Source organism: Schistocerca cancellata, chromosome 6, assembly GCF_023864275.1.
Source record: "Schistocerca cancellata isolate TAMUIC-IGC-003103 chromosome 6, iqSchCanc2.1, whole genome shotgun sequence".
NCBI lineage: Eukaryota > Metazoa > Arthropoda > Insecta > Orthoptera > Acrididae > Schistocerca > Schistocerca cancellata.
Genome location: NC_064631.1, coordinates 614,872,660 through 614,898,964, shown reverse-complemented (window position 1 = coordinate 614,898,964; position 26,305 = coordinate 614,872,660). Strand labels below are relative to the sequence as shown.

The 26,305-nt window shown below is 50.5% G+C and overlaps 45 non-coding genes across 45 annotated transcripts; all 45 read right to left on the bottom strand.

Moving 5' to 3' along the window:
• Positions 1-618: 618 nt before the first annotated feature.
• Positions 619-692, bottom strand: Trnan-guu (transfer RNA asparagine (anticodon GUU)). Its single transcript has one exon. It is a non-coding gene; the product is annotated as a tRNA-Asn (tRNA).
• Positions 693-1,015: 323 nt separating this feature from the next.
• Positions 1,016-1,087, bottom strand: Trnat-cgu (transfer RNA threonine (anticodon CGU)). The gene has a single exon. It is a non-coding gene; the product is annotated as a tRNA-Thr (tRNA).
• Positions 1,088-1,781: 694 nt separating this feature from the next.
• Positions 1,782-1,855, bottom strand: Trnan-guu (transfer RNA asparagine (anticodon GUU)). Its single transcript has one exon. It is a non-coding gene; the product is annotated as a tRNA-Asn (tRNA).
• Positions 1,856-2,178: 323 nt separating this feature from the next.
• On the bottom strand, positions 2,179-2,250 carry Trnat-cgu (transfer RNA threonine (anticodon CGU)). Its single transcript has one exon. It is a non-coding gene; the product is annotated as a tRNA-Thr (tRNA).
• Positions 2,251-2,944: 694 nt separating this feature from the next.
• On the bottom strand, positions 2,945-3,018 carry Trnan-guu (transfer RNA asparagine (anticodon GUU)). Its single transcript has one exon. It is a non-coding gene; the product is annotated as a tRNA-Asn (tRNA).
• Positions 3,019-3,341: 323 nt separating this feature from the next.
• On the bottom strand, positions 3,342-3,413 carry Trnat-cgu (transfer RNA threonine (anticodon CGU)). The gene has a single exon. It is a non-coding gene; the product is annotated as a tRNA-Thr (tRNA).
• A 688-nt stretch (positions 3,414-4,101) lies between these two features.
• Positions 4,102-4,175, bottom strand: Trnan-guu (transfer RNA asparagine (anticodon GUU)). The gene has a single exon. It is a non-coding gene; the product is annotated as a tRNA-Asn (tRNA).
• Positions 4,176-4,498: 323 nt separating this feature from the next.
• Positions 4,499-4,570, bottom strand: Trnat-cgu (transfer RNA threonine (anticodon CGU)). The gene has a single exon. It is a non-coding gene; the product is annotated as a tRNA-Thr (tRNA).
• Positions 4,571-5,264: 694 nt separating this feature from the next.
• Trnan-guu (transfer RNA asparagine (anticodon GUU)) lies at positions 5,265-5,338 on the bottom strand. Its single transcript has one exon. It is a non-coding gene; the product is annotated as a tRNA-Asn (tRNA).
• A 323-nt stretch (positions 5,339-5,661) lies between these two features.
• Positions 5,662-5,733, bottom strand: Trnat-cgu (transfer RNA threonine (anticodon CGU)). The gene has a single exon. It is a non-coding gene; the product is annotated as a tRNA-Thr (tRNA).
• Positions 5,734-6,427: 694 nt separating this feature from the next.
• On the bottom strand, positions 6,428-6,501 carry Trnan-guu (transfer RNA asparagine (anticodon GUU)). The gene has a single exon. It is a non-coding gene; the product is annotated as a tRNA-Asn (tRNA).
• Positions 6,502-6,824: 323 nt separating this feature from the next.
• On the bottom strand, positions 6,825-6,896 carry Trnat-cgu (transfer RNA threonine (anticodon CGU)). Its single transcript has one exon. It is a non-coding gene; the product is annotated as a tRNA-Thr (tRNA).
• Positions 6,897-7,584: 688 nt separating this feature from the next.
• Trnan-guu (transfer RNA asparagine (anticodon GUU)) lies at positions 7,585-7,658 on the bottom strand. The gene has a single exon. It is a non-coding gene; the product is annotated as a tRNA-Asn (tRNA).
• A 323-nt stretch (positions 7,659-7,981) lies between these two features.
• On the bottom strand, positions 7,982-8,053 carry Trnat-cgu (transfer RNA threonine (anticodon CGU)). The gene has a single exon. It is a non-coding gene; the product is annotated as a tRNA-Thr (tRNA).
• A 694-nt stretch (positions 8,054-8,747) lies between these two features.
• Positions 8,748-8,821, bottom strand: Trnan-guu (transfer RNA asparagine (anticodon GUU)). Its single transcript has one exon. It is a non-coding gene; the product is annotated as a tRNA-Asn (tRNA).
• A 323-nt stretch (positions 8,822-9,144) lies between these two features.
• On the bottom strand, positions 9,145-9,216 carry Trnat-cgu (transfer RNA threonine (anticodon CGU)). Its single transcript has one exon. It is a non-coding gene; the product is annotated as a tRNA-Thr (tRNA).
• Positions 9,217-9,910: 694 nt separating this feature from the next.
• Trnan-guu (transfer RNA asparagine (anticodon GUU)) lies at positions 9,911-9,984 on the bottom strand. Its single transcript has one exon. It is a non-coding gene; the product is annotated as a tRNA-Asn (tRNA).
• A 323-nt stretch (positions 9,985-10,307) lies between these two features.
• On the bottom strand, positions 10,308-10,379 carry Trnat-cgu (transfer RNA threonine (anticodon CGU)). Its single transcript has one exon. It is a non-coding gene; the product is annotated as a tRNA-Thr (tRNA).
• A 694-nt stretch (positions 10,380-11,073) lies between these two features.
• Trnan-guu (transfer RNA asparagine (anticodon GUU)) lies at positions 11,074-11,147 on the bottom strand. Its single transcript has one exon. It is a non-coding gene; the product is annotated as a tRNA-Asn (tRNA).
• Positions 11,148-11,470: 323 nt separating this feature from the next.
• Positions 11,471-11,542, bottom strand: Trnat-cgu (transfer RNA threonine (anticodon CGU)). The gene has a single exon. It is a non-coding gene; the product is annotated as a tRNA-Thr (tRNA).
• A 694-nt stretch (positions 11,543-12,236) lies between these two features.
• Positions 12,237-12,310, bottom strand: Trnan-guu (transfer RNA asparagine (anticodon GUU)). The gene has a single exon. It is a non-coding gene; the product is annotated as a tRNA-Asn (tRNA).
• A 323-nt stretch (positions 12,311-12,633) lies between these two features.
• On the bottom strand, positions 12,634-12,705 carry Trnat-cgu (transfer RNA threonine (anticodon CGU)). Its single transcript has one exon. It is a non-coding gene; the product is annotated as a tRNA-Thr (tRNA).
• A 694-nt stretch (positions 12,706-13,399) lies between these two features.
• On the bottom strand, positions 13,400-13,473 carry Trnan-guu (transfer RNA asparagine (anticodon GUU)). Its single transcript has one exon. It is a non-coding gene; the product is annotated as a tRNA-Asn (tRNA).
• Positions 13,474-13,796: 323 nt separating this feature from the next.
• Positions 13,797-13,868, bottom strand: Trnat-cgu (transfer RNA threonine (anticodon CGU)). The gene has a single exon. It is a non-coding gene; the product is annotated as a tRNA-Thr (tRNA).
• A 694-nt stretch (positions 13,869-14,562) lies between these two features.
• On the bottom strand, positions 14,563-14,636 carry Trnan-guu (transfer RNA asparagine (anticodon GUU)). Its single transcript has one exon. It is a non-coding gene; the product is annotated as a tRNA-Asn (tRNA).
• Positions 14,637-14,959: 323 nt separating this feature from the next.
• On the bottom strand, positions 14,960-15,031 carry Trnat-cgu (transfer RNA threonine (anticodon CGU)). Its single transcript has one exon. It is a non-coding gene; the product is annotated as a tRNA-Thr (tRNA).
• A 694-nt stretch (positions 15,032-15,725) lies between these two features.
• Trnan-guu (transfer RNA asparagine (anticodon GUU)) lies at positions 15,726-15,799 on the bottom strand. The gene has a single exon. It is a non-coding gene; the product is annotated as a tRNA-Asn (tRNA).
• A 323-nt stretch (positions 15,800-16,122) lies between these two features.
• Trnat-cgu (transfer RNA threonine (anticodon CGU)) lies at positions 16,123-16,194 on the bottom strand. The gene has a single exon. It is a non-coding gene; the product is annotated as a tRNA-Thr (tRNA).
• A 694-nt stretch (positions 16,195-16,888) lies between these two features.
• Positions 16,889-16,962, bottom strand: Trnan-guu (transfer RNA asparagine (anticodon GUU)). Its single transcript has one exon. It is a non-coding gene; the product is annotated as a tRNA-Asn (tRNA).
• Positions 16,963-17,285: 323 nt separating this feature from the next.
• Positions 17,286-17,357, bottom strand: Trnat-cgu (transfer RNA threonine (anticodon CGU)). The gene has a single exon. It is a non-coding gene; the product is annotated as a tRNA-Thr (tRNA).
• Positions 17,358-18,051: 694 nt separating this feature from the next.
• Trnan-guu (transfer RNA asparagine (anticodon GUU)) lies at positions 18,052-18,125 on the bottom strand. The gene has a single exon. It is a non-coding gene; the product is annotated as a tRNA-Asn (tRNA).
• Positions 18,126-18,448: 323 nt separating this feature from the next.
• Positions 18,449-18,520, bottom strand: Trnat-cgu (transfer RNA threonine (anticodon CGU)). The gene has a single exon. It is a non-coding gene; the product is annotated as a tRNA-Thr (tRNA).
• A 694-nt stretch (positions 18,521-19,214) lies between these two features.
• Positions 19,215-19,288, bottom strand: Trnan-guu (transfer RNA asparagine (anticodon GUU)). Its single transcript has one exon. It is a non-coding gene; the product is annotated as a tRNA-Asn (tRNA).
• Positions 19,289-19,611: 323 nt separating this feature from the next.
• Positions 19,612-19,683, bottom strand: Trnat-cgu (transfer RNA threonine (anticodon CGU)). The gene has a single exon. It is a non-coding gene; the product is annotated as a tRNA-Thr (tRNA).
• A 694-nt stretch (positions 19,684-20,377) lies between these two features.
• Trnan-guu (transfer RNA asparagine (anticodon GUU)) lies at positions 20,378-20,451 on the bottom strand. The gene has a single exon. It is a non-coding gene; the product is annotated as a tRNA-Asn (tRNA).
• A 323-nt stretch (positions 20,452-20,774) lies between these two features.
• Trnat-cgu (transfer RNA threonine (anticodon CGU)) lies at positions 20,775-20,846 on the bottom strand. Its single transcript has one exon. It is a non-coding gene; the product is annotated as a tRNA-Thr (tRNA).
• Positions 20,847-21,534: 688 nt separating this feature from the next.
• Trnan-guu (transfer RNA asparagine (anticodon GUU)) lies at positions 21,535-21,608 on the bottom strand. Its single transcript has one exon. It is a non-coding gene; the product is annotated as a tRNA-Asn (tRNA).
• A 323-nt stretch (positions 21,609-21,931) lies between these two features.
• Trnat-cgu (transfer RNA threonine (anticodon CGU)) lies at positions 21,932-22,003 on the bottom strand. Its single transcript has one exon. It is a non-coding gene; the product is annotated as a tRNA-Thr (tRNA).
• A 694-nt stretch (positions 22,004-22,697) lies between these two features.
• Positions 22,698-22,771, bottom strand: Trnan-guu (transfer RNA asparagine (anticodon GUU)). Its single transcript has one exon. It is a non-coding gene; the product is annotated as a tRNA-Asn (tRNA).
• A 323-nt stretch (positions 22,772-23,094) lies between these two features.
• Positions 23,095-23,166, bottom strand: Trnat-cgu (transfer RNA threonine (anticodon CGU)). Its single transcript has one exon. It is a non-coding gene; the product is annotated as a tRNA-Thr (tRNA).
• A 688-nt stretch (positions 23,167-23,854) lies between these two features.
• Trnan-guu (transfer RNA asparagine (anticodon GUU)) lies at positions 23,855-23,928 on the bottom strand. Its single transcript has one exon. It is a non-coding gene; the product is annotated as a tRNA-Asn (tRNA).
• Positions 23,929-24,251: 323 nt separating this feature from the next.
• Trnat-cgu (transfer RNA threonine (anticodon CGU)) lies at positions 24,252-24,323 on the bottom strand. Its single transcript has one exon. It is a non-coding gene; the product is annotated as a tRNA-Thr (tRNA).
• A 694-nt stretch (positions 24,324-25,017) lies between these two features.
• Positions 25,018-25,091, bottom strand: Trnan-guu (transfer RNA asparagine (anticodon GUU)). Its single transcript has one exon. It is a non-coding gene; the product is annotated as a tRNA-Asn (tRNA).
• Positions 25,092-25,414: 323 nt separating this feature from the next.
• Positions 25,415-25,486, bottom strand: Trnat-cgu (transfer RNA threonine (anticodon CGU)). Its single transcript has one exon. It is a non-coding gene; the product is annotated as a tRNA-Thr (tRNA).
• A 688-nt stretch (positions 25,487-26,174) lies between these two features.
• Positions 26,175-26,248, bottom strand: Trnan-guu (transfer RNA asparagine (anticodon GUU)). Its single transcript has one exon. It is a non-coding gene; the product is annotated as a tRNA-Asn (tRNA).
• Positions 26,249-26,305: the final 57 nt, after the last annotated feature.

Genomic DNA, 26,305 nt, shown 5'->3' with positions numbered 1-26,305 from the left:
GATAACGGATTTGGCACACAGCTGCTGCTGGGGGTGTCCACATTGCAGTTTTCCAAATCTCTTGACTGTTTCGCCCTTACGATCGACGACGAGCGTCGTGCCACCAAACGTTTGCGGTCTGCACAATCTTGACCTAGTGCACAGTTTGTTGGATTGCGTGGCTCGACTGCGAAATGCGCCTTTCGGCTCCTCTCTCTGGCTGCAGTATGCTGTTGTCCACAGTGGCACTGGCGTTGCCCATGGGGCTTCATGTAAGGCGACTGCACGTCGCTCGGCCAGCAGCGGCCTACTGCAGACCGACACTTAAGAGACACCAAATAGAAATCGACATCGAGAGACAGGCCCTGTCATATGGCACTCGCGACGTATACGCTGAAATTGAATGTAAAGAATACGTCTTTTGTAGTGGGCGTCGCTCTACTGCAGTGTCACACATGACGAATAAATAGGAAAACAGTAGAACGTCTGTGTAGGGCCATGTTTTTACCTACAGTGTCACTTGGCTGAATGTGTATAAGGCTCTGTGGCATCACTCAACACAGCCAAGTTGTCACACTAGCTGTGTATCTCTAACAAAGCTGACGTATGTCCTCACCTGGGTGACGGTTAAAACGATTTCGCCCCCGGGTGGGCTCGAACCACCAACCTTTCGGTTAACAGCCGAACGCGCTAGCCGATTGCGCCACGGAGGCCTTGACTTGTGCTGTGCATATCAACGCAGTTCGTATACCTTCTGCAGGAATCTCGCAGAATGGTAGCATCTGCTTACGCCTCTTCACATGGATAAAATGCATGCACACTGTAGCGACGCTCGTAAACGAATGACATCGCCAAGCATGACATTATACTACAAAATGCATACAAACCACTGTTCTCCCTATGCAATCAGAAAACCTCTGAGGCCAGTAGGATACTTGTTATAGGTTGTAGAACATCCCTTCCATTCAGTGTACTGCCATGTGTTAGATGCTGCTCGCGATAGCTCCGCTCCTTGCGGGAAGGTTAAAAAAATGAATGCCTTCTGTGAGGTTCGAACTCACGACCCCTGGTTTACGAGACCAGTGCTCTACCACTGAGCTAAGAAGGTGGCATCTGCGCGTTTGTGAGCTATCCCCGAATTGTCACTTCATCATACTGAATCTTGCAGCCCTCGACCAGATAACGGATTTGGCACACAGCTGCTGCTGCTGCTGGGGGTGTCCACATTGCCGTTTTCCAAATCTCTTGACTGTTTCGCCCTTACGATCGACGACGAGCGTCGTGCCACCAAACGTTTGCGGTCTGCACAATCTTGACCTAGTGCACAGTTTGTTGGATTGCGTGGCTCGACTGCGAAATGCGCCTTTCGGCTCCTCTCTCTGGCTGCAGTATGCTGTTGTCCACAGTGGCACTGGCGTTGCCCATGGGGCTTCATGTAAGGCGACTGCACGTCGCTCGGCCAGCAGCGGCCTACTGCAGACCGACACTTAAGAGACACCAAATAGAAATCGACATCGAGAGACAGGCCCTGTCATATGGCACTCGCGACGTATACGCTGAAATTGAATGTAAAGAATACGTCTTTTGTAGTGGGCGTCGCTCTACTGCAGTGTCACACATGACGAATAAATAGGAAAACAGTAGAACGTCTGTGTAGGGCCATGTTTTTACCTACAGTGTCACTTGGCTGAATGTGTATAAGGCTCTGTGGCATCACTCAACACAGCCAAGTTGTCACACTAGCTGTGTATCTCTAACAAAGCTGACGTATGTCCTCACCTGGGTGACGGTTAAAACGATTTCGCCCCCGGGTGGGCTCGAACCACCAACCTTTCGGTTAACAGCCGAACGCGCTAGCCGATTGCGCCACGGAGGCCTTGACTTGTGCTGTGCATATCAACGCAGTTCGTATACCTTCTGCAGGAATCTCGCAGAATGGTAGCATCTGCTTACGCCTCTTCACATGGATAAAATGCATGCACACTGTAGCGACGCTCGTAAACGAATGACATCGCCAAGCATGACATTATACTACAAAATGCATACAAACCACTGTTCTCCCTATGCAATCAGAAAACCTCTGAGGCCAGTAGGATACTTGTTATAGGTTGTAGAACATCCCTTCCATTCAGTGTACTGCCATGTGTTAGATGCTGCTCGCGATAGCTCCGCTCCTTGCGGGAAGGTTAAAAAAATGAATGCCTTCTGTGAGGTTCGAACTCACGACCCCTGGTTTACGAGACCAGTGCTCTACCACTGAGCTAAGAAGGCGGCAGCTGCGGGTTTGTGAGCTATCCCCGAATTGTCACTTCATCATACTGAATCTTGCAGCCCTCGACCAGATAACGGATTTGGCACACAGCTGCTGCTGCTGCTGGGGGTGTCCACATTGCCGTTTTCCAAATCTCTTGACTGTTTCGCCCTTACGATCGACGACGAGCGTCGTGCCACCAAACGTTTGCGGTCTGCACAATCTTGACCTAGTGCACAGTTTGTTGGATTGCGTGGCTCGACTGCGAAATGCGCCTTTCGGCTCCTCTCTCTGGCTGCAGTATGCTGTTGTCCACAGTGGCACTGGCGTTGCCCATGGGGCTTCATGTAAGGCGACTGCACGTCGCTCGGCCAGCAGCGGCCTACTGCAGACCGACACTTAAGAGACACCAAATAGAAATCGACATCGAGAGACAGGCCCTGTCATATGGCACTCGCGACGTATACGCTGAAATTGAATGTAAAGAATACGTCTTTTGTAGTGGGCGTCGCTCTACTGCAGTGTCACACATGACGAATAAATAGGAAAACAGTAGAACGTCTGTGTAGGGCCATGTTTTTACCTACAGTGTCACTTGGCTGAATGTGTATAAGGCTCTGTGGCATCACTCAACACAGCCAAGTTGTCACACTAGCTGTGTATCTCTAACAAAGCTGACGTATGTCCTCACCTGGGTGACGGTTAAAACGATTTCGCCCCCGGGTGGGCTCGAACCACCAACCTTTCGGTTAACAGCCGAACGCGCTAGCCGATTGCGCCACGGAGGCCTTGACTTGTGCTGTGCATATCAACGCAGTTCGTATACCTTCTGCAGGAATCTCGCAGAATGGTAGCATCTGCTTACGCCTCTTCACATGGATAAAATGCATGCACACTGTAGCGACGCTCGTAAACGAATGACATCGCCAAGCATGACATTATACTACAAAATGCATACAAACCACTGTTCTCCCTATGCAATCAGAAAACCTCTGAGGCCAGTAGGATACTTGTTATAGGTTGTAGAACATCCCTTCCATTCAGTGTACTGCCATGTGTTAGATGCTGCTCGCGATAGCTCCGCTCCTTGCGGGAAGGTTAAAAAAATGAATGCCTTCTGTGAGGTTCGAACTCACGACCCCTGGTTTACGAGACCAGTGCTCTACCACTGAGCTAAGAAAGCGGCAGCTGCGCGTTTGTGAGCTATCCCCGAATTGTCACTTCATCATACTGAATCTTGCAGCCCTCGACCAGATAACGGATTTGGCACACAGCTGCTGCTGGGGGTGTCCACATTGCAGTTTTCCAAATCTCTTGACTGTTTCGCCCTTACGATCGACGACGAGCGTCGTGCCACCAAACGTTTGCGGTCTGCACAATCTTGACCTAGTGCACAGTTTGTTGGATTGCGTGGCTCGACTGCGAAATGCGCCTTTCGGCTCCTCTCTCTGGCTGCAGTATGCTGTTGTCCACAGTGGCACTGGCGTTGCCCATGGGGCTTCATGTAAGGCGACTGCACGTCGCTCGGCCAGCAGCGGCCTACTGCAGACCGACACTTAAGAGACACCAAATAGAAATCGACATCGAGAGACAGGCCCTGTCATATGGCACTCGCGACGTATACGCTGAAATTGAATGTAAAGAATACGTCTTTTGTAGTGGGCGTCGCTCTACTGCAGTGTCACACATGACGAATAAATAGGAAAACAGTAGAACGTCTGTGTAGGGCCATGTTTTTACCTACAGTGTCACTTGGCTGAATGTGTATAAGGCTCTGTGGCATCACTCAACACAGCCAAGTTGTCACACTAGCTGTGTATCTCTAACAAAGCTGACGTATGTCCTCACCTGGGTGACGGTTAAAACGATTTCGCCCCCGGGTGGGCTCGAACCACCAACCTTTCGGTTAACAGCCGAACGCGCTAGCCGATTGCGCCACGGAGGCCTTGACTTGTGCTGTGCATATCAACGCAGTTCGTATACCTTCTGCAGGAATCTCGCAGAATGGTAGCATCTGCTTACGCCTCTTCACATGGATAAAATGCATGCACACTGTAGCGACGCTCGTAAACGAATGACATCGCCAAGCATGACATTATACTACAAAATGCATACAAACCACTGTTCTCCCTATGCAATCAGAAAACCTCTGAGGCCAGTAGGATACTTGTTATAGGTTGTAGAACATCCCTTCCATTCAGTGTACTGCCATGTGTTAGATGCTGCTCGCGATAGCTCCGCTCCTTGCGGGAAGGTTAAAAAAATGAATGCCTTCTGTGAGGTTCGAACTCACGACCCCTGGTTTACGAGACCAGTGCTCTACCACTGAGCTAAGAAGGCGGCAGCTGCGGGTTTGTGAGCTATCCCCGAATTGTCACTTCATCATACTGAATCTTGCAGCCCTCGACCAGATAACGGATTTGGCACACAGCTGCTGCTGCTGCTGGGGGTGTCCACATTGCCGTTTTCCAAATCTCTTGACTGTTTCGCCCTTACGATCGACGACGAGCGTCGTGCCACCAAACGTTTGCGGTCTGCACAATCTTGACCTAGTGCACAGTTTGTTGGATTGCGTGGCTCGACTGCGAAATGCGCCTTTCGGCTCCTCTCTCTGGCTGCAGTATGCTGTTGTCCACAGTGGCACTGGCGTTGCCCATGGGGCTTCATGTAAGGCGACTGCACGTCGCTCGGCCAGCAGCGGCCTACTGCAGACCGACACTTAAGAGACACCAAATAGAAATCGACATCGAGAGACAGGCCCTGTCATATGGCACTCGCGACGTATACGCTGAAATTGAATGTAAAGAATACGTCTTTTGTAGTGGGCGTCGCTCTACTGCAGTGTCACACATGACGAATAAATAGGAAAACAGTAGAACGTCTGTGTAGGGCCATGTTTTTACCTACAGTGTCACTTGGCTGAATGTGTATAAGGCTCTGTGGCATCACTCAACACAGCCAAGTTGTCACACTAGCTGTGTATCTCTAACAAAGCTGACGTATGTCCTCACCTGGGTGACGGTTAAAACGATTTCGCCCCCGGGTGGGCTCGAACCACCAACCTTTCGGTTAACAGCCGAACGCGCTAGCCGATTGCGCCACGGAGGCCTTGACTTGTGCTGTGCATATCAACGCAGTTCGTATACCTTCTGCAGGAATCTCGCAGAATGGTAGCATCTGCTTACGCCTCTTCACATGGATAAAATGCATGCACACTGTAGCGACGCTCGTAAACGAATGACATCGCCAAGCATGACATTATACTACAAAATGCATACAAACCACTGTTCTCCCTATGCAATCAGAAAACCTCTGAGGCCAGTAGGATACTTGTTATAGGTTGTAGAACATCCCTTCCATTCAGTGTACTGCCATGTGTTAGATGCTGCTCGCGATAGCTCCGCTCCTTGCGGGAAGGTTAAAAAAATGAATGCCTTCTGTGAGGTTCGAACTCACGACCCCTGGTTTACGAGACCAGTGCTCTACCACTGAGCTAAGAAGGCGGCAGCTGCGGGTTTGTGAGCTATCCCCGAATTGTCACTTCATCATACTGAATCTTGCAGCCCTCGACCAGATAACGGATTTGGCACACAGCTGCTGCTGCTGCTGGGGGTGTCCACATTGCCGTTTTCCAAATCTCTTGACTGTTTCGCCCTTACGATCGACGACGAGCGTCGTGCCACCAAACGTTTGCGGTCTGCACAATCTTGACCTAGTGCACAGTTTGTTGGATTGCGTGGCTCGACTGCGAAATGCGCCTTTCGGCTCCTCTCTCTGGCTGCAGTATGCTGTTGTCCACAGTGGCACTGGCGTTGCCCATGGGGCTTCATGTAAGGCGACTGCACGTCGCTCGGCCAGCAGCGGCCTACTGCAGACCGACACTTAAGAGACACCAAATAGAAATCGACATCGAGAGACAGGCCCTGTCATATGGCACTCGCGACGTATACGCTGAAATTGAATGTAAAGAATACGTCTTTTGTAGTGGGCGTCGCTCTACTGCAGTGTCACACATGACGAATAAATAGGAAAACAGTAGAACGTCTGTGTAGGGCCATGTTTTTACCTACAGTGTCACTTGGCTGAATGTGTATAAGGCTCTGTGGCATCACTCAACACAGCCAAGTTGTCACACTAGCTGTGTATCTCTAACAAAGCTGACGTATGTCCTCACCTGGGTGACGGTTAAAACGATTTCGCCCCCGGGTGGGCTCGAACCACCAACCTTTCGGTTAACAGCCGAACGCGCTAGCCGATTGCGCCACGGAGGCCTTGACTTGTGCTGTGCATATCAACGCAGTTCGTATACCTTCTGCAGGAATCTCGCAGAATGGTAGCATCTGCTTACGCCTCTTCACATGGATAAAATGCATGCACACTGTAGCGACGCTCGTAAACGAATGACATCGCCAAGCATGACGTTATACTACAAAATGCATACAAACCACTGTTCTCCCTATGCAATCAGAAAACCTCTGAGGCCAGTAGGATACTTGTTATAGGTTGTAGAACATCCCTTCCATTCAGTGTACTGCCATGTGTTAGATGCTGCTCGCGATAGCTCCGCTCCTTGCGGGAAGGTTAAAAAAATGAATGCCTTCTGTGAGGTTCGAACTCACGACCCCTGGTTTACGAGACCAGTGCTCTACCACTGAGCTAAGAAGGCGGCAGCTGCGGGTTTGTGAGCTATCCCCGAATTGTCACTTCATCATACTGAATCTTGCAGCCCTCGACCAGATAACGGATTTGGCACACAGCTGCTGCTGGGGGTGTCCACATTGCAGTTTTCCAAATCTCTTGACTGTTTCGCCCTTACGATCGACGACGAGCGTCGTGCCACCAAACGTTTGCGGTCTGCACAATCTTGACCTAGTGCACAGTTTGTTGGATTGCGTGGCTCGACTGCGAAATGCGCCTTTCGGCTCCTCTCTCTGGCTGCAGTATGCTGTTGTCCACAGTGGCACTGGCGTTGCCCATGGGGCTTCATGTAAGGCGACTGCACGTCGCTCGGCCAGCAGCGGCCTACTGCAGACCGACACTTAAGAGACACCAAATAGAAATCGACATCGAGAGACAGGCCCTGTCATATGGCACTCGCGACGTATACGCTGAAATTGAATGTAAAGAATACGTCTTTTGTAGTGGGCGTCGCTCTACTGCAGTGTCACACATGACGAATAAATAGGAAAACAGTAGAACGTCTGTGTAGGGCCATGTTTTTACCTACAGTGTCACTTGGCTGAATGTGTATAAGGCTCTGTGGCATCACTCAACACAGCCAAGTTGTCACACTAGCTGTGTATCTCTAACAAAGCTGACGTATGTCCTCACCTGGGTGACGGTTAAAACGATTTCGCCCCCGGGTGGGCTCGAACCACCAACCTTTCGGTTAACAGCCGAACGCGCTAGCCGATTGCGCCACGGAGGCCTTGACTTGTGCTGTGCATATCAACGCAGTTCGTATACCTTCTGCAGGAATCTCGCAGAATGGTAGCATCTGCTTACGCCTCTTCACATGGATAAAATGCATGCACACTGTAGCGACGCTCGTAAACGAATGACATCGCCAAGCATGACATTATACTACAAAATGCATACAAACCACTGTTCTCCCTATGCAATCAGAAAACCTCTGAGGCCAGTAGGATACTTGTTATAGGTTGTAGAACATCCCTTCCATTCAGTGTACTGCCATGTGTTAGATGCTGCTCGCGATAGCTCCGCTCCTTGCGGGAAGGTTAAAAAAATGAATGCCTTCTGTGAGGTTCGAACTCACGACCCCTGGTTTACGAGACCAGTGCTCTACCACTGAGCTAAGAAGGTGGCATCTGCGCGTTTGTGAGCTATCCCCGAATTGTCACTTCATCATACTGAATCTTGCAGCCCTCGACCAGATAACGGATTTGGCACACAGCTGCTGCTGCTGCTGGGGGTGTCCACATTGCCGTTTTCCAAATCTCTTGACTGTTTCGCCCTTACGATCGACGACGAGCGTCGTGCCACCAAACGTTTGCGGTCTGCACAATCTTGACCTAGTGCACAGTTTGTTGGATTGCGTGGCTCGACTGCGAAATGCGCCTTTCGGCTCCTCTCTCTGGCTGCAGTATGCTGTTGTCCACAGTGGCACTGGCGTTGCCCATGGGGCTTCATGTAAGGCGACTGCACGTCGCTCGGCCAGCAGCGGCCTACTGCAGACCGACACTTAAGAGACACCAAATAGAAATCGACATCGAGAGACAGGCCCTGTCATATGGCACTCGCGACGTATACGCTGAAATTGAATGTAAAGAATACGTCTTTTGTAGTGGGCGTCGCTCTACTGCAGTGTCACACATGACGAATAAATAGGAAAACAGTAGAACGTCTGTGTAGGGCCATGTTTTTACCTACAGTGTCACTTGGCTGAATGTGTATAAGGCTCTGTGGCATCACTCAACACAGCCAAGTTGTCACACTAGCTGTGTATCTCTAACAAAGCTGACGTATGTCCTCACCTGGGTGACGGTTAAAACGATTTCGCCCCCGGGTGGGCTCGAACCACCAACCTTTCGGTTAACAGCCGAACGCGCTAGCCGATTGCGCCACGGAGGCCTTGACTTGTGCTGTGCATATCAACGCAGTTCGTATACCTTCTGCAGGAATCTCGCAGAATGGTAGCATCTGCTTACGCCTCTTCACATGGATAAAATGCATGCACACTGTAGCGACGCTCGTAAACGAATGACATCGCCAAGCATGACATTATACTACAAAATGCATACAAACCACTGTTCTCCCTATGCAATCAGAAAACCTCTGAGGCCAGTAGGATACTTGTTATAGGTTGTAGAACATCCCTTCCATTCAGTGTACTGCCATGTGTTAGATGCTGCTCGCGATAGCTCCGCTCCTTGCGGGAAGGTTAAAAAAATGAATGCCTTCTGTGAGGTTCGAACTCACGACCCCTGGTTTACGAGACCAGTGCTCTACCACTGAGCTAAGAAGGCGGCAGCTGCGGGTTTGTGAGCTATCCCCGAATTGTCACTTCATCATACTGAATCTTGCAGCCCTCGACCAGATAACGGATTTGGCACACAGCTGCTGCTGCTGCTGGGGGTGTCCACATTGCCGTTTTCCAAATCTCTTGACTGTTTCGCCCTTACGATCGACGACGAGCGTCGTGCCACCAAACGTTTGCGGTCTGCACAATCTTGACCTAGTGCACAGTTTGTTGGATTGCGTGGCTCGACTGCGAAATGCGCCTTTCGGCTCCTCTCTCTGGCTGCAGTATGCTGTTGTCCACAGTGGCACTGGCGTTGCCCATGGGGCTTCATGTAAGGCGACTGCACGTCGCTCGGCCAGCAGCGGCCTACTGCAGACCGACACTTAAGAGACACCAAATAGAAATCGACATCGAGAGACAGGCCCTGTCATATGGCACTCGCGACGTATACGCTGAAATTGAATGTAAAGAATACGTCTTTTGTAGTGGGCGTCGCTCTACTGCAGTGTCACACATGACGAATAAATAGGAAAACAGTAGAACGTCTGTGTAGGGCCATGTTTTTACCTACAGTGTCACTTGGCTGAATGTGTATAAGGCTCTGTGGCATCACTCAACACAGCCAAGTTGTCACACTAGCTGTGTATCTCTAACAAAGCTGACGTATGTCCTCACCTGGGTGACGGTTAAAACGATTTCGCCCCCGGGTGGGCTCGAACCACCAACCTTTCGGTTAACAGCCGAACGCGCTAGCCGATTGCGCCACGGAGGCCTTGACTTGTGCTGTGCATATCAACGCAGTTCGTATACCTTCTGCAGGAATCTCGCAGAATGGTAGCATCTGCTTACGCCTCTTCACATGGATAAAATGCATGCACACTGTAGCGACGCTCGTAAACGAATGACATCGCCAAGCATGACGTTATACTACAAAATGCATACAAACCACTGTTCTCCCTATGCAATCAGAAAACCTCTGAGGCCAGTAGGATACTTGTTATAGGTTGTAGAACATCCCTTCCATTCAGTGTACTGCCATGTGTTAGATGCTGCTCGCGATAGCTCCGCTCCTTGCGGGAAGGTTAAAAAAATGAATGCCTTCTGTGAGGTTCGAACTCACGACCCCTGGTTTACGAGACCAGTGCTCTACCACTGAGCTAAGAAGGCGGCAGCTGCGGGTTTGTGAGCTATCCCCGAATTGTCACTTCATCATACTGAATCTTGCAGCCCTCGACCAGATAACGGATTTGGCACACAGCTGCTGCTGCTGCTGGGGGTGTCCACATTGCCGTTTTCCAAATCTCTTGACTGTTTCGCCCTTACGATCGACGACGAGCGTCGTGCCACCAAACGTTTGCGGTCTGCACAATCTTGACCTAGTGCACAGTTTGTTGGATTGCGTGGCTCGACTGCGAAATGCGCCTTTCGGCTCCTCTCTCTGGCTGCAGTATGCTGTTGTCCACAGTGGCACTGGCGTTGCCCATGGGGCTTCATGTAAGGCGACTGCACGTCGCTCGGCCAGCAGCGGCCTACTGCAGACCGACACTTAAGAGACACCAAGTAGAAATCGACATCGAGAGACAGGCCCTGTCATATGGCACTCGCGACGTATACGCTGAAATTGAATGTAAAGAATACGTCTTTTGTAGTGGGCGTCGCTCTACTGCAGTGTCACACATGACGAATAAATAGGAAAACAGTAGAACGTCTGTGTAGGGCCATGTTTTTACCTACAGTGTCACTTGGCTGAATGTGTATAAGGCTCTGTGGCATCACTCAACACAGCCAAGTTGTCACACTAGCTGTGTATCTCTAACAAAGCTGACGTATGTCCTCACCTGGGTGACGGTTAAAACGATTTCGCCCCCGGGTGGGCTCGAACCACCAACCTTTCGGTTAACAGCCGAACGCGCTAGCCGATTGCGCCACGGAGGCCTTGACTTGTGCTGTGCATATCAACGCAGTTCGTATACCTTCTGCAGGAATCTCGCAGAATGGTAGCATCTGCTTACGCCTCTTCACATGGATAAAATGCATGCACACTGTAGCGACGCTCGTAAACGAATGACATCGCCAAGCATGACATTATACTACAAAATGCATACAAACCACTGTTCTCCCTATGCAATCAGAAAACCTCTGAGGCCAGTAGGATACTTGTTATAGGTTGTAGAACATCCCTTCCATTCAGTGTACTGCCATGTGTTAGATGCTGCTCGCGATAGCTCCGCTCCTTGCGGGAAGGTTAAAAAAATGAATGCCTTCTGTGAGGTTCGAACTCACGACCCCTGGTTTACGAGACCAGTGCTCTACCACTGAGCTAAGAAGGTGGCATCTGCGCGTTTGTGAGCTATCCCCGAATTGTCACTTCATCATACTGAATCTTGCAGCCCTCGACCAGATAACGGATTTGGCACACAGCTGCTGCTGCTGCTGGGGGTGTCCACATTGCCGTTTTCCAAATCTCTTGACTGTTTCGCCCTTACGATCGACGACGAGCGTCGTGCCACCAAACGTTTGCGGTCTGCACAATCTTGACCTAGTGCACAGTTTGTTGGATTGCGTGGCTCGACTGCGAAATGCGCCTTTCGGCTCCTCTCTCTGGCTGCAGTATGCTGTTGTCCACAGTGGCACTGGCGTTGCCCATGGGGCTTCATGTAAGGCGACTGCACGTCGCTCGGCCAGCAGCGGCCTACTGCAGACCGACACTTAAGAGACACCAAATAGAAATCGACATCGAGAGACAGGCCCTGTCATATGGCACTCGCGACGTATACGCTGAAATTGAATGTAAAGAATACGTCTTTTGTAGTGGGCGTCGCTCTACTGCAGTGTCACACATGACGAATAAATAGGAAAACAGTAGAACGTCTGTGTAGGGCCATGTTTTTACCTACAGTGTCACTTGGCTGAATGTGTATAAGGCTCTGTGGCATCACTCAACACAGCCAAGTTGTCACACTAGCTGTGTATCTCTAACAAAGCTGACGTATGTCCTCACCTGGGTGACGGTTAAAACGATTTCGCCCCCGGGTGGGCTCGAACCACCAACCTTTCGGTTAACAGCCGAACGCGCTAGCCGATTGCGCCACGGAGGCCTTGACTTGTGCTGTGCATATCAACGCAGTTCGTATACCTTCTGCAGGAATCTCGCAGAATGGTAGCATCTGCTTACGCCTCTTCACATGGATAAAATGCATGCACACTGTAGCGACGCTCGTAAACGAATGACATCGCCAAGCATGACATTATACTACAAAATGCATACAAACCACTGTTCTCCCTATGCAATCAGAAAACCTCTGAGGCCAGTAGGATACTTGTTATAGGTTGTAGAACATCCCTTCCATTCAGTGTACTGCCATGTGTTAGATGCTGCTCGCGATAGCTCCGCTCCTTGCGGGAAGGTTAAAAAAATGAATGCCTTCTGTGAGGTTCGAACTCACGACCCCTGGTTTACGAGACCAGTGCTCTACCACTGAGCTAAGAAGGTGGCATCTGCGCGTTTGTGAGCTATCCCCGAATTGTCACTTCATCATACTGAATCTTGCAGCCCTCGACCAGATAACGGATTTGGCACACAGCTGCTGCTGCTGCTGGGGGTGTCCACATTGCCGTTTTCCAAATCTCTTGACTGTTTCGCCCTTACGATCGACGACGAGCGTCGTGCCACCAAACGTTTGCGGTCTGCACAATCTTGACCTAGTGCACAGTTTGTTGGATTGCGTGGCTCGACTGCGAAATGCGCCTTTCGGCTCCTCTCTCTGGCTGCAGTATGCTGTTGTCCACAGTGGCACTGGCGTTGCCCATGGGGCTTCATGTAAGGCGACTGCACGTCGCTCGGCCAGCAGCGGCCTACTGCAGACCGACACTTAAGAGACACCAAATAGAAATCGACATCGAGAGACAGGCCCTGTCATATGGCACTCGCGACGTATACGCTGAAATTGAATGTAAAGAATACGTCTTTTGTAGTGGGCGTCGCTCTACTGCAGTGTCACACATGACGAATAAATAGGAAAACAGTAGAACGTCTGTGTAGGGCCATGTTTTTACCTACAGTGTCACTTGGCTGAATGTGTATAAGGCTCTGTGGCATCACTCAACACAGCCAAGTTGTCACACTAGCTGTGTATCTCTAACAAAGCTGACGTATGTCCTCACCTGGGTGACGGTTAAAACGATTTCGCCCCCGGGTGGGCTCGAACCACCAACCTTTCGGTTAACAGCCGAACGCGCTAGCCGATTGCGCCACGGAGGCCTTGACTTGTGCTGTGCATATCAACGCAGTTCGTATACCTTCTGCAGGAATCTCGCAGAATGGTAGCATCTGCTTACGCCTCTTCACATGGATAAAATGCATGCACACTGTAGCGACGCTCGTAAACGAATGACATCGCCAAGCATGACATTATACTACAAAATGCATACAAACCACTGTTCTCCCTATGCAATCAGAAAACCTCTGAGGCCAGTAGGATACTTGTTATAGGTTGTAGAACATCCCTTCCATTCAGTGTACTGCCATGTGTTAGATGCTGCTCGCGATAGCTCCGCTCCTTGCGGGAAGGTTAAAAAAATGAATGCCTTCTGTGAGGTTCGAACTCACGACCCCTGGTTTACGAGACCAGTGCTCTACCACTGAGCTAAGAAGGCGGCAGCTGCGGGTTTGTGAGCTATCCCCGAATTGTCACTTCATCATACTGAATCTTGCAGCCCTCGACCAGATAACGGATTTGGCACACAGCTGCTGCTGCTGCTGGGGGTGTCCACATTGCCGTTTTCCAAATCTCTTGACTGTTTCGCCCTTACGATCGACGACGAGCGTCGTGCCACCAAACGTTTGCGGTCTGCACAATCTTGACCTAGTGCACAGTTTGTTGGATTGCGTGGCTCGACTGCGAAATGCGCCTTTCGGCTCCTCTCTCTGGCTGCAGTATGCTGTTGTCCACAGTGGCACTGGCGTTGCCCATGGGGCTTCATGTAAGGCGACTGCACGTCGCTCGGCCAGCAGCGGCCTACTGCAGACCGACACTTAAGAGACACCAAATAGAAATCGACATCGAGAGACAGGCCCTGTCATATGGCACTCGCGACGTATACGCTGAAATTGAATGTAAAGAATACGTCTTTTGTAGTGGGCGTCGCTCTACTGCAGTGTCACACATGACGAATAAATAGGAAAACAGTAGAACGTCTGTGTAGGGCCATGTTTTTACCTACAGTGTCACTTGGCTGAATGTGTATAAGGCTCTGTGGCATCACTCAACACAGCCAAGTTGTCACACTAGCTGTGTATCTCTAACAAAGCTGACGTATGTCCTCACCTGGGTGACGGTTAAAACGATTTCGCCCCCGGGTGGGCTCGAACCACCAACCTTTCGGTTAACAGCCGAACGCGCTAGCCGATTGCGCCACGGAGGCCTTGACTTGTGCTGTGCATATCAACGCAGTTCGTATACCTTCTGCAGGAATCTCGCAGAATGGTAGCATCTGCTTACGCCTCTTCACATGGATAAAATGCATGCACACTGTAGCGACGCTCGTAAACGAATGACATCGCCAAGCATGACGTTATACTACAAAATGCATACAAACCACTGTTCTCCCTATGCAATCAGAAAACCTCTGAGGCCAGTAGGATACTTGTTATAGGTTGTAGAACATCCCTTCCATTCAGTGTACTGCCATGTGTTAGATGCTGCTCGCGATAGCTCCGCTCCTTGCGGGAAGGTTAAAAAAATGAATGCCTTCTGTGAGGTTCGAACTCACGACCCCTGGTTTACGAGACCAGTGCTCTACCACTGAGCTAAGAAGGCGGCAGCTGCGGGTTTGTGAGCTATCCCCGAATTGTCACTTCATCATACTGAATCTTGCAGCCCTCGACCAGATAACGGATTTGGCACACAGCTGCTGCTGCTGCTGGGGGTGTCCACATTGCCGTTTTCCAAATCTCTTGACTGTTTCGCCCTTACGATCGACGACGAGCGTCGTGCCACCAAACGTTTGCGGTCTGCACAATCTTGACCTAGTGCACAGTTTGTTGGATTGCGTGGCTCGACTGCGAAATGCGCCTTTCGGCTCCTCTCTCTGGCTGCAGTATGCTGTTGTCCACAGTGGCACTGGCGTTGCCCATGGGGCTTCATGTAAGGCGACTGCACGTCGCTCGGCCAGCAGCGGCCTACTGCAGACCGACACTTAAGAGACACCAAATAGAAATCGACATCGAGAGACAGGCCCTGTCATATGGCACTCGCGACGTATACGCTGAAATTGAATGTAAAGAATACGTCTTTTGTAGTGGGCGTCGCTCTACTGCAGTGTCACACATGACGAATAAATAGGAAAACAGTAGAACGTCTGTGTAGGGCCATGTTTTTACCTACAGTGTCACTTGGCTGAATGTGTATAAGGCTCTGTGGCATCACTCAACACAGCCAAGTTGTCACACTAGCTGTGTATCTCTAACAAAGCTGACGTATGTCCTCACCTGGGTGACGGTTAAAACGATTTCGCCCCCGGGTGGGCTCGAACCACCAACCTTTCGGTTAACAGCCGAACGCGCTAGCCGATTGCGCCACGGAGGCCTTGACTTGTGCTGTGCATATCAACGCAGTTCGTATACCTTCTGCAGGAATCTCGCAGAATGGTAGCATCTGCTTACGCCTCTTCACATGGATAAAATGCATGCACACTGTAGCGACGCTCGTAAACGAATGACATCGCCAAGCATGACGTTATACTACAAAATGCATACAAACCACTGTTCTCCCTATGCAATCAGAAAACCTCTGAGGCCAGTAGGATACTTGTTATAGGTTGTAGAACATCCCTTCCATTCAGTGTACTGCCATGTGTTAGATGCTGCTCGCGATAGCTCCGCTCCTTGCGGGAAGGTTAAAAAAATGAATGCCTTCTGTGAGGTTCGAACTCACGACCCCTGGTTTACGAGACCAGTGCTCTACCACTGAGCTAAGAAGGCGGCAGCTGCGGGTTTGTGAGCTATCCCCGAATTGTCACTTCATCATACTGAATCTTGCAGCCCTCGACCAGATAACGGATTTGGCACACAGCTGCTGCTGCTGCTGGGGGTGTCCACATTGCCGTTTTCCAAATCTCTTGACTGTTTCGCCCTTACGATCGACGACGAGCGTCGTGCCACCAAACGTTTGCGGTCTGCACAATCTTGACCTAGTGCACAGTTTGTTGGATTGCGTGGCTCGACTGCGAAATGCGCCTTTCGGCTCCTCTCTCTGGCTGCAGTATGCTGTTGTCCACAGTGGCACTGGCGTTGCCCATGGGGCTTCATGTAAGGCGACTGCACGTCGCTCGGCCAGCAGCGGCCTACTGCAGACCGACACTTAAGAGACACCAAGTAGAAATCGACATCGAGAGACAGGCCCTGTCATATGGCACTCGCGACGTATACGCTGAAATTGAATGTAAAGAATACGTCTTTTGTAGTGGGCGTCGCTCTACTGCAGTGTCACACATGACGAATAAATAGGAAAACAGTAGAACGTCTGTGTAGGGCCATGTTTTTACCTACAGTGTCACTTGGCTGAATGTGTATAAGGCTCTGTGGCATCACTCAACACAGCCAAGTTGTCACACTAGCTGTGTATCTCTAACAAAGCTGACGTATGTCCTCACCTGGGTGACGGTTAAAACGATTTCGCCCCCGGGTGGGCTCGAACCACCAACCTTTCGGTTAACAGCCGAACGCGCTAGCCGATTGCGCCACGGAGGCCTTGACTTGTGCTGTGCATATCAACGCAGTTCGTATACCTTCTGCAGGAATCTCGCAGAATGGTAGCATCTGCTTACGCCTCTTCACATGGATAAAATGCATGCACACTGTAGCGACGCTCGTAAACGAATGACATCGCCAAGCATGACATTATACTACAAAATGCATACAAACCACTGTTCTCCCTATGCAATCAGAAAACCTCTGAGGCCAGTAGGATACTTGTTATAGGTTGTAGAACATCCCTTCCATTCAGTGTACTGCCATGTGTTAGATGCTGCTCGCGATAGCTCCGCTCCTTGCGGGAAGGTTAAAAAAATGAATGCCTTCTGTGAGGTTCGAACTCACGACCCCTGGTTTACGAGACCAGTGCTCTACCACTGAGCTAAGAAGGTGGCATCTGCGCGTTTGTGAGCTATCCCCGAATTGTCACTTCATCATACTGAATCTTGCAGCCCTCGACCAGATAACGGATTTGGCACACAGCTGCTGCTGCTGCTGGGGGTGTCCACATTGCCGTTTTCCAAATCTCTTGACTGTTTCGCCCTTACGATCGACGACGAGCGTCGTGCCACCAAACGTTTGCGGTCTGCACAATCTTGACCTAGTGCACAGTTTGTTGGATTGCGTGGCTCGACTGCGAAATGCGCCTTTCGGCTCCTCTCTCTGGCTGCAGTATGCTGTTGTCCACAGTGGCACTGGCGTTGCCCATGGGGCTTCATGTAAGGCGACTGCACGTCGCTCGGCCAGCAGCGGCCTACTGCAGACCGACACTTAAGAGACACCAAATAGAAATCGACATCGAGAGACAGGCCCTGTCATATGGCACTCGCGACGTATACGCTGAAATTGAATGTAAAGAATACGTCTTTTGTAGTGGGCGTCGCTCTACTGCAGTGTCACACATGACGAATAAATAGGAAAACAGTAGAACGTCTGTGTAGGGCCATGTTTTTACCTACAGTGTCACTTGGCTGAATGTGTATAAGGCTCTGTGGCATCACTCAACACAGCCAAGTTGTCACACTAGCTGTGTATCTCTAACAAAGCTGACGTATGTCCTCACCTGGGTGACGGTTAAAACGATTTCGCCCCCGGGTGGGCTCGAACCACCAACCTTTCGGTTAACAGCCGAACGCGCTAGCCGATTGCGCCACGGAGGCCTTGACTTGTGCTGTGCATATCAACGCAGTTCGTATACCTTCTGCAGGAATCTCGCAGAATGGTAGCATCTGCTTACGCCTCTTCACATGGATAAAATGCATGCACACTGTAGCGACGCTCGTAAACGAATGACATCGCCAAGCATGACATTATACTACAAAATGCATACAAACCACTGTTCTCCCTATGCAATCAGAAAACCTCTGAGGCCAGTAGGATACTTGTTATAGGTTGTAGAACATCCCTTCCATTCAGTGTACTGCCATGTGTTAGATGCTGCTCGCGATAGCTCCGCTCCTTGCGGGAAGGTTAAAAAAATGAATGCCTTCTGTGAGGTTCGAACTCACGACCCCTGGTTTACGAGACCAGTGCTCTACCACTGAGCTAAGAAGGCGGCAGCTGCGGGTTTGTGAGCTATCCCCGAATTGTCACTTCATCATACTGAATCTTGCAGCCCTCGACCAGATAACGGATTTGGCACACAGCTGCTGCTGCTGCTGGGGGTGTCCACATTGCCGTTTTCCAAATCTCTTGACTGTTTCGCCCTTACGATCGACGACGAGCGTCGTGCCACCAAACGTTTGCGGTCTGCACAATCTTGACCTAGTGCACAGTTTGTTGGATTGCGTGGCTCGACTGCGAAATGCGCCTTTCGGCTCCTCTCTCTGGCTGCAGTATGCTGTTGTCCACAGTGGCACTGGCGTTGCCCATGGGGCTTCATGTAAGGCGACTGCACGTCGCTCGGCCAGCAGCGGCCTACTGCAGACCGACACTTAAGAGACACCAAATAGAAATCGACATCGAGAGACAGGCCCTGTCATATGGCACTCGCGACGTATACGCTGAAATTGAATGTAAAGAATACGTCTTTTGTAGTGGGCGTCGCTCTACTGCAGTGTCACACATGACGAATAAATAGGAAAACAGTAGAACGTCTGTGTAGGGCCATGTTTTTACCTACAGTGTCACTTGGCTGAATGTGTATAAGGCTCTGTGGCATCACTCAACACAGCCAAGTTGTCACACTAGCTGTGTATCTCTAACAAAGCTGACGTATGTCCTCACCTGGGTGACGGTTAAAACGATTTCGCCCCCGGGTGGGCTCGAACCACCAACCTTTCGGTTAACAGCCGAACGCGCTAGCCGATTGCGCCACGGAGGCCTTGACTTGTGCTGTGCATATCAACGCAGTTCGTATACCTTCTGCAGGAATCTCGCAGAATGGTAGCATCTGCTTACGCCTCTTCACATGGATAAAATGCATGCACACTGTAGCGACGCTCGTAAACGAATGACATCGCCAAGCATGACGTTATACTACAAAATGCATACAAACCACTGTTCTCCCTATGCAATCAGAAAACCTCTGAGGCCAGTAGGATACTTGTTATAGGTTGTAGAACATCCCTTCCATTCAGTGTACTGCCATGTGTTAGATGCTGCTCGCGATAGCTCCGCTCCTTGCGGGAAGGTTAAAAAAATGAATGCCTTCTGTGAGGTTCGAACTCACGACCCCTGGTTTACGAGACCAGTGCTCTACCACTGAGCTAAGAAGGCGGCAGCTGCGGGTTTGTGAGCTATCCCCGAATTGTCACTTCATCATACTGAATCTTGCAGCCCTCGACCAGATAACGGATTTGGCACACAGCTGCTGCTGCTGCTGGGGGTGTCCACATTGCCGTTTTCCAAATCTCTTGACTGTTTCGCCCTTACGATCGACGACGAGCGTCGTGCCACCAAACGTTTGCGGTCTGCACAATCTTGACCTAGTGCACAGTTTGTTGGATTGCGTGGCTCGACTGCGAAATGCGCCTTTCGGCTCCTCTCTCTGGCTGCAGTATGCTGTTGTCCACAGTGGCACTGGCGTTGCCCATGGGGCTTCATGTAAGGCGACTGCACGTCGCTCGGCCAGCAGCGGCCTACTGCAGACCGACACTTAAGAGACACCAAATAGAAATCGACATCGAGAGACAGGCCCTGTCATATGGCACTCGCGACGTATACGCTGAAATTGAATGTAAAGAATACGTCTTTTGTAGTGGGCGTCGCTCTACTGCAGTGTCACACATGACGAATAAATAGGAAAACAGTAGAACGTCTGTGTAGGGCCATGTTTTTACCTACAGTGTCACTTGGCTGAATGTGTATAAGGCTCTGTGGCATCACTCAACACAGCCAAGTTGTCACACTAGCTGTGTATCTCTAACAAAGTTGACGTATGTCCTCACCTGGGTGACGGTTAAAACGATTTCGCCCCCGGGTGGGCTCGAACCACCAACCTTTCGGTTAACAGCCGAACGCGCTAGCCGATTGCGCCACGGAGGCCTTGACTTGTGCTGTGCATATCAACGCAGTTCGTATACCTTCTGCAGGAATCTCGCAGAATGGTAGCATCTGCTTACGCCTCTTCACATGGATAAAATGCATGCACACTGTAGCGACGCTCGTAAACGAATGACATCGCCAAGCATGACATTATACTACAAAATGCATACAAACCACTGTTCTCCCTATGCAATCAGAAAACCTCTGAGGCCAGTAGGATACTTGTTATAGGTTGTAGAACATCCCTTCCATTCAGTGTACTGCCATGTGTTAGATGCTGCTCGCGATAGCTCCGCTCCTTGCGGGAAGGTTAAAAAAATGAATGCCTTCTGTGAGGTTCGAACTCACGACCCCTGGTTTACGAGACCAGTGCTCTACCACTGAGCTAAGAAAGCGGCAGCTGCGCGTTTGTGAGCTATCCCCGAATTGTCACTTCATCATACTGAATCTTGCAGCCCTCGACCAGATAACGGATTTGGCACACAGCTGCTGCTGGGGGTGTCCACATTGCAGTTTTCCAAATCTCTTGACTGTTTCGCCCTTACGATCGACGACGAGCGTCGTGCCACCAAACGTTTGCGGTCTGCACAATCTTGACCTAGTGCACAGTTTGTTGGATTGCGTGGCTCGACTGCGAAATGCGCCTTTCGGCTCCTCTCTCTGGCTGCAGTATGCTGTTGTCCACAGTGGCACTGGCGTTGCCCATGGGGCTTCATGTAAGGCGACTGCACGTCGCTCGGCCAGCAGCGGCCTACTGCAGACCGACACTTAAGAGACACCAAATAGAAATCGACATCGAGAGACAGGCCCTGTCATATGGCACTCGCGACGTATACGCTGAAATTGAATGTAAAGAATACGTCTTTTGTAGTGGGCGTCGCTCTACTGCAGTGTCACACATGACGAATAAATAGGAAAACAGTAGAACGTCTGTGTAGGGCCATGTTTTTACCTACAGTGTCACTTGGCTGAATGTGTATAAGGCTCTGTGGCATCACTCAACACAGCCAAGTTGTCACACTAGCTGTGTATCTCTAACAAAGCTGACGTATGTCCTCACCTGGGTGACGGTTAAAACGATTTCGCCCCCGGGTGGGCTCGAACCACCAACCTTTCGGTTAACAGCCGAACGCGCTAGCCGATTGCGCCACGGAGGCCTTGACTTGTGCTGTGCATATCAACGCAGTTCGTATACCTTCTGCAGGAATCTCGCAGAATGGTAGCATCTGCTTACGCCTCTTCACATGGATAAAATGCATGCACACTGTAGCGACGCTCGTAAACGAATGACATCGCCAAGCATGACATTATACTACAAAATGCATACAAACCACTGTTCTCACTATGCAATCAGAAAACCTCTGAGGCCAGTAGGATACTTGTTATAGGTTGTAGAACATCCCTTCCATTCAGTGTACTGCCATGTGTTAGATGCTGCTCGCGATAGCTCCGCTCCTTGCGGGAAGGTTAAAAAAATGAATGCCTTCTGTGAGGTTCGAACTCACGACCCCTGGTTTACGAGACCAGTGCTCTACCACTGAGCTAAGAAGGCGGCAGCTGCGCGTTTGTGAGCTATCCCCGAATTGTCACTTCATCATACTGAATCTTGCAGCCCTCGACCAGATAACGGATTTGGCACACAGCTGCTGCTGCTGCTGGGGGTGTCCACATTGCCGTTTTCCAAATCTCTTGACTGTTTCGCCCTTACGATCGACGACGAGCGTCGTGCCACCAAACGTTTGCGGTCTGCACAATCTTGACCTAGTGCACAGTTTGTTGGATTGCGTGGCTCGACTGCGAAATGCGCCTTTCGGCTCCTCTCTCTGGCTGCAGTATGCTGTTGTCCACAGTGGCACTGGCGTTGCCCATGGGGCTTCATGTAAGGCGACTGCACGTCGCTCGGCCAGCAGCGGCCTACTGCAGACCGACACTTAAGAGACACCAAATAGAAATCGACATCGAGAGACAGGCCCTGTCATATGGCACTCGCGACGTATACGCTGACATTGAATGTAAAGAATACGTCTTTTGTAGTGGGCGTCGCTCTACTGCAGTGTCACACATGACGAATAAATAGGAAAACAGTAGAACGTCTGTGTAGGGCCATGTTTTTACCTACAGTGTCACTTGGCTGAATGTGTATAAGGCTCTGTGGCATCACTCAACACAGCCAAGTTGTCACACTAGCTGTGTATCTCTAACAAAGTTGACGTATGTCCTCACCTGGGTGACGGTTAAAACGATTTCGCCCCCGGGTGGGCTCGAACCACCAACCTTTCGGTTAACAGCCGAACGCGCTAGCCGATTGCGCCACGGAGGCCTTGACTTGTGCTGTGCATATCAACGCAGTTCGTATACCTTCTGCAGGAATCTCGCAGAATGGTAGCATCTGCTTACGCCTCTTCACATGGATAAAATGCATGCACACTGTAGCGACGCTCGTAAACGAATGACATCGCCAAGCATGACATTATACTACAAAATGCATACAAACCACTGTTCTCCCTATGCAATCAGAAAACTTCTGAGGCCAGTAGGATACTTGTTATAGGTTGTAGAACATCCCTTCCATTCAGTGTACTGCCATGTGTTAGATGCTGCTCGCGATAGCTCCGCTCCTTGCGGGAAGGTTAAAAAAATGAATGCCTTCTGTGAGGTTCGAACTCACGACCCCTGGTTTACGAGACCAGTGCTCTACCACTGAGCTAAGAAAGCGGCAGCTGCGCGTTTGTGAGCTATCCCCGAATTGTCACTTCATCATACTGAATCTTGCAGCCCTCGACCAGATAACGGATTTGGCACACAGCTGCTGCTGGGGGTGTCCACATTGCAGTTTTCCAAATCTCTTGACTGTTTCGCCCTTACGATCGACGACGAGCGTCGTGCCACCAAACGTTTGCGGTCTGCACAATCTTGACCTAGTGCACAGTTTGTTGGATTGCGTGGCTCGACTGCGAAATGCGCCTTTCGGCTCCTCTCTCTGGCTGCAGTATGCTGTTGTCCACAGTGGCACTGGCGTTGCCCATGGGGCTTCATGTAAGGCGACTGCACGTCGCTCGGCCAGCAGCGGCCTACTGCAGACCGACACTTAAGAGACACCAAATAGAAATCGACATCGAGAGACAGGCCCTGTCATATGGCACTCGCGACGTATACGCTGAAATTGAATGTAAAGAATACGTCTTTTGTAGTGGGCGTCGCTCTACTGCAGTGTCACACATGACGAATAAATAGGAAAACAGTAGAACGTCTGTGTAGGGCCATGTTTTTACCTACAGTGTCACTTGGCTGAATGTGTATAAGGCTCTGTGGCATCACTCAACACAGCCAAGTTGTCACACTAGCTGTGTATCTCTAACAAAGCTGACGTATGTCCTCACCTGGGTGACGGTTAAAACGATTTCGCCCCCGGGTGGGCTCGAACCACCAACCTTTCGGTTAACAGCCGAACGCGCTAGCCGATTGCGCCACGGAGGCCTTGACTTGTGCTGTGCATATCAACGCAGTTCGTATACCTTCTGCAGGAATCTCGCAGAATGGTAGCATCTGCTTACGCCTCTTCACATGGATAAAATGCATGCACACTGTAGCGACGCTCGTAAACGAATGACATCGCCAAGCATGACATTATACTACAAAATGCATACAAACCACTGTTCTCCCTATGCAATCAGAAAACCTCTGAGGCCAGTAGGATACTTGTTATAGGTTGTAGAACATCCCTTCCATTCAGTGTACTGCCATGTGTTAGATGCTGCTCGCGATAGCTCCGCTCCTTGCGGGAAGGTTAAAAAAATGAATGCCTTCTGTGAGGTTCGAACTCACGACCCCTGGTTTACGAGACCAGTGCTCTACCACTGAGCTAAGAAGGCGGCAGCTGCGGGTTTGTGAGCTATCCCCGAATTGTCACTTCATCATACTGAATCTTGCAGCCCTCGACCAGATAACGGATTTGGCACACAGCTGCTGCTGCTGCTGGGGGTGTCCACATTGCCGTTTTCCAAATCTCTTGACTGTTTCGCCCTTACGATCGACGACGAGCGTCGTGCCACCAAACGTTTGCGGTCTGCACAATCTTGACCTAGTGCACAGTTTGTTGGATTGCGTGGCTCGACTGCGAAATGCGCCTTTCGGCGCCTCTCTCTGGCTGCAGTATGCTGTTGTCCACAGTGGCACTGGCGTTGCCCATGGGGCTTCATGTAAGTCGACTGCTCGTCGCTCGGCCAGCAGCGGCCTACTGCAGACCGACGCTTAAGAGACACCAAATAGAAATCGACATCGAGAGACAGGCCCTGTCATATGGCACTCGCGACGTATACGCTGAAATTGAATGTAAAGAATACGTCTTTTGTAGTGGGCGTCGCTCTACTGCAGTGTCACACATGACGAATAAATAGGAAAACAGTAGAACGTCTGTGTAGGGCCATGTTTTTACCTACAGTGTCACTTGGCTGAATGTGTATAAGGCTCTGTGGCATCACTCAACACAGCCAAGTTGTCACACTAGCTGTGTATCTCTAACAAAGTTGACGTATGTCCTCACCTGGGTGACGGTTAAAACGATTTCGCCCCCGGGTGGGCTCGAACCACCAACCTTTCGGTTAACAGCCGAACGCGCTAGCCGATTGCGCCACGGAGGCCTTGACTTGTGCTGTGCATATCAACGCAGTTCGTATACCTTCTGCAGGAATCTCGCAGAATGGTAGCATCTGCTTACGCCTCTTCACATGGATAAAATGCATGCACACTGTAGCGACGCTCGTAAACGAATGACATCGCCAAGCATGACATTATACTACAAAATGCATACAAACCACTGTTCTCCCTATGCAATCAGAAAACCTCTGAGGCCAGTAGGATACTTGTTATAGGTTGTAGAACATCCCTTCCATTCAGTGTACTGCCATGTGTTAGATGCTGCTCGCGATAGCTCCGCTCCTTGCGGGAAGGTTAAAAAAATGAATGCCTTCTGTGAGGTTCGAACTCACGACCCCTGGTTTACGAGACCAGTGCTCTACCACTGAGCTAAGAAAGCGGCAGCTGCGCGTTTGTGAGCTATCCCCGAATTGTCACTTCATCATACTGAATCTTGCAGCCCTCGACCAGATAACGGATTTGGCACACAGCTGCTGCTGGGGGTGTCCACATTGCAGTTTTCCAAATCTCTTGACTGTTTCGCCCTTACGATCGACGACGAGCGTCGTGCCACCAAACGTTTGCGGTCTGCACAATCTTGACCTAGTGCACAGTTTGTTGGATTGCGTGGCTCGACTGCGAAATGCGCCTTTCGGCTCCTCTCTCTGGCTGCAGTATGCTGTTGTCCACAGTGGCACTGGCGTTGCCCATGGGGCTTCATGTAAGGCGACTGCACGTCGCTCGGCCAGCAGCGGCCTACTGCAGACCGACACTTAAGAGACACCAAATAGAAATCGACATCGAGAGACAGGCCCTGTCATATGGCACTCGCGACGTATACGCTGAAATTGAATGTAAAGAATACGTCTTTTGTAGTGGGCGTCGCTCTACTGCAGTGTCACACATGACGAATAAATAGGAAAACAGTAGAACGTCTGTGTAGGGCCATGTTTTTACCTACAGTGTCACTTGGCTGAATGTGTATAAGGCTCTGTGGCATCACTCAACACAGCCAAGTTGTCACACTAGCTGTGTATCTCTAACAAAGCTGACGTATGTCCTCACCTGGGTGACGGTTAAAACGATTTCGCCCCCGGGTGGGCTCGAACCACCAACCTTTCGGTTAACAGCCGAACGCGCTAGCCGATTGCGCCACGGAGGCCTTGACTTGTGCTGTGCATATCAACGCAGTTCGTATACCTTCTGCAGGAATCTCGCA